At 48.9% G+C, this 8,303-nt stretch overlaps 1 pseudogene; it reads left to right on the top strand.

Annotated features, from left to right (window-relative positions):
* Window positions 1–4,280: 4,280 nt before the first annotated feature.
* LOC114486998 (cytochrome c oxidase subunit 2-like) overlaps window positions 4,281–8,303 on the top strand; it is a 10,593-nt pseudogene continuing 6,570 nt past the window's right edge.

Below are 8,303 nucleotides of genomic sequence, written 5' to 3'. Positions count from 1 at the left end.
ACAACATTGGCATTTAAAGTGTACAATCTATTTATTTAAAAGAAATCATTTAAGTGGTGAAAAATGATACCCATTCTCACAATTTTGCATATCTAGGGTAAATTATGATCTACAAAACTGTTACAAATATTCACTCAAAAAGAAAGAGAAAATTTGGATTAACCCATTTTAGTATACAAATTTAATATCAAAGTCTCCATGTAAAATTGATTTGAATAAGTTGTTAGCCACTTCTAGTTTCTTTGCGATGTAAAATCTTTTAAAGCATAAAAATCAGCCTTTCTACATTATTCCATTAGACATACATAGAAGTTAAAAGAAAGGAGAAGAGAGAACAATCAACCAGGAAGGTGAATTTACTGAGAAACAGTCATTCGTTCTCCCTCCTCCTTTTCTTTTCCTCCTTTTCCAGGTCTCTTTCGGTTCCAATCAAGACAAGTCTTGAGAGTTCTGAGAATATTTCTTTGAGGGCTTCAAATCACCATACCTACATCCTCTGCCACAACTACACACATGGGAACAAAAATAAACCTCTGCTATGTACTCATGTAGGAGGGATTCATGCAAAATAAACTCCTACATGGAGACAAACAGGCGAGTTTTCTACCTGGTCTTTATAATGTCCTTCCATTATAGTAAATCCCACACGTTATGAGGCAGAGCGGTTATGTGAGCTTTTCCCTGAAGTCAAAAAACTTGCATTCATTTCAAGTACCTGGTGATCATAGAGTACAGCCAGGGAAGGTGCCATCCCCCTTGGGGGGGTGGAGGTGAATGGGCTCCCACAACCATGCACCTCCTGATGTACAGATTCTGGAGAAACAGAGGGCGGTCCCACCGCAGACAGCCTGTCAGGCTGTCGGGCAACTGGGCAACCCGACCAGCCTGGAAGTGCACCATCAGTTGCTGAAAACAAAACTCTGTTCCCCGTGTGAAGCCAGGCAATTTGGGCCAGAGAGTCAGAGGAGACGGTTATCAATTCCTCCTCTCTTCTCACCTCCTTGGAGTTACAGTAAACCCAAATCTGACCCTGGAGTGCCAAACTGGAAGTGGCAGGTGGGCTCTGCCGGTTCTTCCGCGCCCTCTGGAGGTTGTCTGCTCTAATGGCAACTCTCAGCTTTTTCTCCTCCTCCTTCCCTAGTCCTGGGGGCTGCCTTGACCTCTGGCAGCTGCTGGCCTGATTTCATTCTTCTTTTTTCTCCAATTACAATAAAGTGTCCTACAGAGGTATGGAATCTCTTGAAGAAGGAAGATCTTTTAGTCAATACATCTTAACCGTGAGAAGTTGGTTTCAAGAATGAACCTGAGGGCTTCCCTGGTGGCGCAGTGGTTGGGAGTCCGCCTGCCGATGTAGGGGACACGGGTTCGTGCCCCGGTCCGGGAGGATCCCACGTGCCGCGGAGCGGGTAGGCCCGTGAGCCATGGCCGCTGAGCTTGCGCGTCCGGAGTCTGTGCTCCGCAACGGGAGAGGCCACAGCGGTGAGGGGTCCGTGTAAGAATGAACCCGAAATACTGTATTTTTCTCCTGATGATTCCAAGGAGAGACAGCTCAAGTTTTCTAAATCATAAGAGAAAACAAGGTAAATATGATATTCTGAGCCAGAGATGAAAAAGCCGTTTTTAGCAGCCCCTTCTCATGTCACATACCTGGGATTTAAATCAATCAACTGCCACTGGTTTTTAAATCACATGACCCAACTTTAAATCATACAGCTGCTTCCCTGTAACTCACGTTACTCGGCTTTGAATACTAAGAAATGCAGAGGTATAAAAATGTTCTGAACAATAAATGGAAAAACAACATTTTAGAAAGTATTTTTCTCTTCGAATGGACCATTCATTGCATACAGAATAAAGGATTCTCTTGTGGATTTCTTTTTTTTTTTTTTTTGCGGTACACAGGTCTCTCACTGTTGTGGCCTCTCCCGTTGCGGAGCACAGGCTCCGGATGCGCAGGCTCAGCGGCCATGGCTCACGGGAGCAGCCACTCCGCGGCATGTGGGATCCTCCCGGACAGGGGCACGAACCCGTGTTCCCTGCATCAGCAGGCGGACTCTCAACCACTGCACCACCAGGGAAGCCCTCTTGTGGATTTCTTGAACGCTAAGCTCATGCAATGTCTCCGTTGGCTTCACTGACTTAGTTTTTTGGGGTTTTTTGTTGTTGTTGTTAACATCTTTATTGGAGTATAATTGCTTTACCATGTTGTGTTAGCTTCTGCTGTATAACAAAGTGAATCAGCTATTTGTATACATATATCCACATATCCCCGCCCTCTGCATCTCCCTCCCACCCTCCCTATCCCACCCCTCTAGATGGTCACAAAGCACCGAGCTGATATCCCTGTACTATATGCAGCTGCTTCCCACTAGCTATTTATTTCACCTTTGCTAGTGTATATATGTCCATGCCACTCCCTCACTTCGTCCCAGCTTACCCTTCCCCCTCCCCCTGTCCTCAAGTCCGTTCTCTACAAATGCGTCTTTATTCCTCTGCAGCGACTCCTGCTAGGGATGGATACTTCCTTTTATGCTCAGGGAAATCCCCTAGTTTGAATATGATTTGAGTTTGATCCTGTGAAACCATCAGAACTTCGCACCAGAAATAAAAGAGGAGATTCTGGCCTTTATTAGTATGCACGAGGAACACGGGTGTCCTGGCTGTACTTGCCAACCCTCCTATTTTACACACCTTTTTTTTTTGTGGTACACAGGCCTCTCACTGTTGTGGTCTCCCCCGTTGCAGAGCACAGGCTCCAGACACACAGGCTCAGCGGCCATGGCTCATGTGCCCAGCCGCTCCGCAGCATGTGGGATCATCACGGACCGGGGCACGAACCCGTATCCCCTGCATCGGCAGGCGGATTCTCAACAACTGCACCAACAGTGAAGCCCTACCCACCAATTTTTATCCACCTTCCTCCCTGTGAGTACCTTTGACCAACCCTGAGCTCAGACTCCTGACCTATTACAGTGACTTTGTCAGTCTTTCTTTAAAAATGGACAGGTAATAAAATGAATTTAAGCTAGAAGCAGCAGCTCAGTAAGGGAAATAAAGTCACCAGAATTTATCTAATCACAGCCACAGCCATCCAGGGCTCTGTCTTATCTGCTGGGTCATAAGAATGCGACCTTCCTAAACTTGAAGGGCATCCAATCAAATAAGTAAAGGTGTTGCTCACCTCTGCCTCTTGGAGGGATTGCTAGGCAGTCTACCCAATGTATAATAACTGCAAAAAACTGTCATGGTTTTGAAACACCTATGTTCCAGGAAAGCTTTTTGGGGTGCATGGGGAAGGTTTATTTTTGACATCAAGCAAAAAATAAATCACCAAGCTCTTTAAGCACAGGGGTTTCTAAGAGGGCAGTAGAAGGAAGGAATGGGCAGAAAAGACGATCTCCTCTGAAGTGAAGGTCGTTTTTCCAAAAGAGTAGGATTTAGTCGCAGTTTAAGGAGAACACTTTTAAATAGCTGGGACAGCTCCAAACTGCAGTTTAGGGAACGAGTGCTTCAAAAGAACAGTGCTTTAAAAGTCCTGGCAAGGCAGCAAGAGGATGAAGAGTTGGTTTTGTGTAGTTTTGAACACAGGAGTAAAGAAGCAGAGGCATCTCTGACTAAAAGGCCCTGAGATCCTATGGCATCAGTGGGTCAGTTACAGGGGGCAGGGGGTGTGAGGGGCGATATTTCTCTCTCAACGTCTCCCAGGGCAGCCACCCCTTCGTACCCCACCCCCCTACTCCTCAAGGGACCTGGGAGCCTGGGTGTGAGTTTGAAGACCGAGAACCTAAGGCGCAATTACATATTATTGGAAACTCTTGTGGGGTGTGTGGGGGGAGGTTAGGAGGCTGAGAGGCTGAGTCGACCTGGTGAGTCCAGCCCCAAGACACCACACAAACCCGCCCGCCTTTCCCTGCCATCAGGCAAGGGGTGCCGCAACTCCAGCCGGGACTCTGCACTTCCCCCTCCCTGATTCTCCTCCAGAAGAGCAGGTGGCCCCCCTATGAGGGCAGGGGCAAGACAACGGACGAAGTCCCCCTGCACTAAGGCACTACTAGAAGCTCTTCCTGAACAGCAGTGCTGGCTTGGAGGGAACCGTGCACCGCCAAAGTTGGTCTCGTCCTGCAGCTGAGGGACACAGGTTTTAAGCAGCTGCCTTGGCTTTAAATCAATCAGTCCCCCCTTAAGTCAGGTGGCCCCACTTTAAATCACTGTGTGCCCCTCAAGCCTGCAACTTCAAAAGTTGGGAACTTCACTTTGATCCCAGCACCTAACATAGCTGAATGCACACTGTAGTCACCCCCAAGCCTGGCTTAGAGGCAGGATATAAGGTAAGGGGATGGGCGTGCACACATGGTGATGAGGGTGTACTTCATGTACCAAAAGGGTCTAGGCACTCTGGGGTACAGCAAGCAGTGCAGGACGCAGCATCTCCCTGGCAAAGCTGGTGATGCACAGGGAGAGCAGGCACACCCAGGCATGCAGAGCTTCCAGGATGGGAGCTGGGGCACAGCCAGCCACGAGGCTGTGAAAGTGGAGGATCTGAGGCTTCTTGAGAAAGGCAGACACAGAGGATGGATGAGAAACAAAGACCAGATGAAATATGGAATAGAAAAACACACCCTGCTCTTGAAATTGGGGTGGGGGGCACCCCAGATTTGAGTCTTCTTACTCCCCACTACCTAGTGCTTTGTGCTTTGGCATTTGCCCAATTACTTATAAAATTTACTGATAATATCTAACCCATAGAATACAGCATTTGTAGTGGTATTGCGTGTTAATGTTTCTATAGGGGAATAATCTTTTCTACAAGAACAATGTACACTATCTGAAATAAATTAAAACCCCTCTTTATAAAGTACTGTATTGGACTTCCCTGGTGGCGCAGTGGTTAAGAATCTGCCTGCCAAACAGGGGACATGGGTTCGAGACCTGGTCAGGGAAGATCCCACATGCCGCAGAGCAGATAAGCCCATGCGCCACAACTACTGAGCTAGCAGGCCACAACTACTGCAGCCCGCGCGCCTAGAGCTGGTGCTCCACAACAAGTGCAGCAAGAGAAGCCACCGCAATGAGAAGCCCGCGCACCGCAACAAAGAGTAGCCCCCACTCGCCGCAACTAGAGAAAGCCCACGCATAGCAATGAAGACCCAACGCAGCCAAAAATAAATAAATAAATAAATAAATTAATTATTTCGAAAAAGTACTATATCCTCCTGTACAACTTCTCTGGGAAGAACAGAGAGATGGCGTGGGAGAGTGAGAAAGACCAATATTTAGTGCACATGTCTCATGCAGGTGCTCTGCTGGCTCAGATAGATTTATCCCCACTTTACAAAGAAGGAAATAATCTCAGAGAGGTTTAGTAATTTTCCCAAAGCCAAACAGCTCTTGAGTGGCAAAACCAAAGAGTGAGAAAGAAGGAAATAGCATTGTTCATACAGTCAATCAAAATTTTTGGAGCAGCTCCTACATGCCTGGCCCTTTTTGCGGTTCAACAGTGATCAAGACAGGAACAGTCCAGCTTTCATGAACCATGTAGTGGGGAGGAGAGACAGGTGCAACTTGGGTGAGGGATTTCACATTGCTGGGCATCTGTTTTCTCATCTGGAAAATGGGATGGGTGTTCCTCATTTCCTGGGATTGTCCAGCCCTCACATTCTCGGATCCCATAAGAAGCATTTGTTTTCCTGTTTCTTTAAAATTCATTCAGGCCGTGAGCTGTGATGAATGTTGTTAGCTGCTCCCCAAATCACCCTATTCCCACCCTCTTCCTGTGATCAGCTCTTTCCTGAAACATGACTCACAATCAATCAAGTCACAGAACGTAAGGAGCACCCAGCAGAAAAATTCCAACCCTTGCTTCTCAGGAACTCTGCAGTCTACCTGCCAGGTAAACTTAACTCACCTGGCACAAGGTGGCCATCCCTGGTTTCACATCAACATGATCTCAGGCACAAACCTCCTTGTTTTTCCACTTTGTCTTTAAGTTACTTGTTGAAACAACTGCCCAAATATGAAAAAAGATATAAAATTAGGCATCTTCTGCCCCCAGTACCTACTAATAAATGATTTTCTGCCACTTTAATAATAAAGATAGAACATTTCAACATTCTGCTGCCCTTATTATTTGTCATTTTTTGTTATTTCTATTGTGAGGTGCATATCAAAGGAAGGAATTCGGTGAGCCCACAATCTGGCATCTTCCCATACAAAGGAAAGCCCTGCATTCCTCACCTTGGGAGAGCTGGTTTTCCTTAGCTGACAATCACCTTTTCATGTTCCCCATCACCTGCGCCAGCTCCCCGCCCTGTCCCCTCCCCCCGGTACTTTAGCTCAGGGAGGAAGGGGCGCAGAGGGGCTCGGCTGAATAAGGGGCCTGCGAGCCTCGGGAGGAGCTTTCGCCCGCTTTCCCTGCCGTCGGGAGGAGGGGCGCTGACGCTGCAGCCGGACCCTGCGCCTCCCTTGCCCCGTGTCCCCTCAGGACGCTCAGGCCGAGCCCCGCCCCACGCCCCCCAGGCCCCGTGAGCCAGGCCAGGGCAGGGCCGAGAGGAGGGGCCGAAGTTCCCCGAGACCAGATGCCGCGGCCGCTCGTTCTGCACAGCAGCGGCGGGTGGCAGCGAACCCCTGCCCCTCAGAAGCTGCTCCTGCGCTGCCGCCCGGGCACCGGACCCACTTACCAGGCCCGCCGTCCCCACGACTGTCGCGGCTTCGCCAGGAGGAGGGTCGGCGCCCACTTACCCGGCCCGCCGTCCGCACGACTGTCGCGGTTTCGGCCGCCGGGCCCCCTCCGCAGCCGGCAGCCTCAGTGAGGCCGCCTTCCCCTCGGGCCCCGGGGCAGCTCCGTGACGGCGGAGGGAAGAGACCCCGAGCCGGGTGTTCCAGCTCTGCGGAAACGCGGGTCGGTTCTCGGCGCAGCGGGTGGGGCCGCTCTGCCCTGAGGCCTTCCGGAAGAGAGGGGGGCGCCGAGGGAGGGGCCGCCAGGAGCGCAGGGCCCCGTCGGGGGTCCTGGAGGGGCGGCCCGGCCTGGGGCCCCGCCCACTGTGGCCGCAGCGCAGGCTTTTTTCCTGGAATCCTACACAAAAAGTCAGAAATATACATGGTCTACAGTAAATGTTCACAAATGATTGTTGCTGCTGTGCTTACTATCCTATTAAACGTGTGAAATCCATAAAACACTTTAAGTTCAAAATTAAATACGAATTTTTTTTTGTGTGTGTGTGTGTGTGTTACTCGGGCCCCTCACCGCTGTGGCCTTTCCCGCCGCGGAACACAGGCTCCGGACGCGCAGGCTCAGCGGCCATGGCTCACGGGCCCACCCGCTCCGCGGCACGTGGGATCTTCCCGGACCGGGGCACGAACCTGAGTCTCCTGCATCGGCAGGCGGACTCTCAACCACTGCGCCACCAGGGAAGTCCCTAAATACGAATTTTTACCTTTCTAATTATGTCTGCTATTCACAATTGTCGTTAATGAATCAGAGACTGTGGCATAACTAGTTAAAAATGAGCTTCTTAAAAGCATAGAACTCAGGCCCACCGGACCTACTGAATCACAATATGCAATTTTACAATCTCTCCAGAGTACCTGTGGACCCATGAATAGTTGAAAGGTACATTTCTACATCGACATGTCTTCTGTCTGAGAAATACACACATTTTATCCAGTTTGATATAAATAAAACACTCAAAAATGCATATGCCTCTGTTGAAACCATCATTTTATCATTTCTTTTCCAGATAAGTATAGTCTCTATACTGCTTTTGTGGATCACATGCCATACTCTTTTTTTTGTAGTTAGAAATATAGAAAGTTACTTGTAAAAAAAAAATCTATCTATCTATCTACCTATATATAAATATATTTATATCTATACATATATATAGATATATATTAGTGGATAATTAAAGACACTCTTCTAAATTAAAACCAGTTCTCTTAATTTGCTGTTTTCTTCTTGGGTCATATTATTAACTCTTCCCGTGGCCACATGGCATGTGTACTTTTAATTTCAGGGACTGCTGACATTCCAGGATGTGCCCATAGATTTCTCTCAAGAGGACTGGGAATGCCTGGACCAAGATCAATGGGAATTGTACAGGGATGTGATGTGAGAAAAGTATAGGAACCTGCTCTCCTTGGGTGAGGATACCTTCCTTACAGAATTCCTTATCCACCCACAGGGTTAAGAGTCCTTCATTTGGGGCTTCCCTGGTGGCGTAGTGGTTGCGCGTCTGCCTGCCGATGCAGGGGAACCGGTCTGGCGCCCCGGTCTGGGAGGATCCCATATGCCGCGGAGCGGCTGG

The sequence above is a fragment of the Physeter macrocephalus genome, chromosome 10, assembly GCF_002837175.3.
Source record: "Physeter macrocephalus isolate SW-GA chromosome 10, ASM283717v5, whole genome shotgun sequence".
Classification (NCBI taxonomy): Eukaryota; Metazoa; Chordata; class Mammalia; order Artiodactyla; family Physeteridae; genus Physeter; species Physeter macrocephalus.
This window is presented reverse-complemented; position numbering and strand designations above follow the sequence as displayed.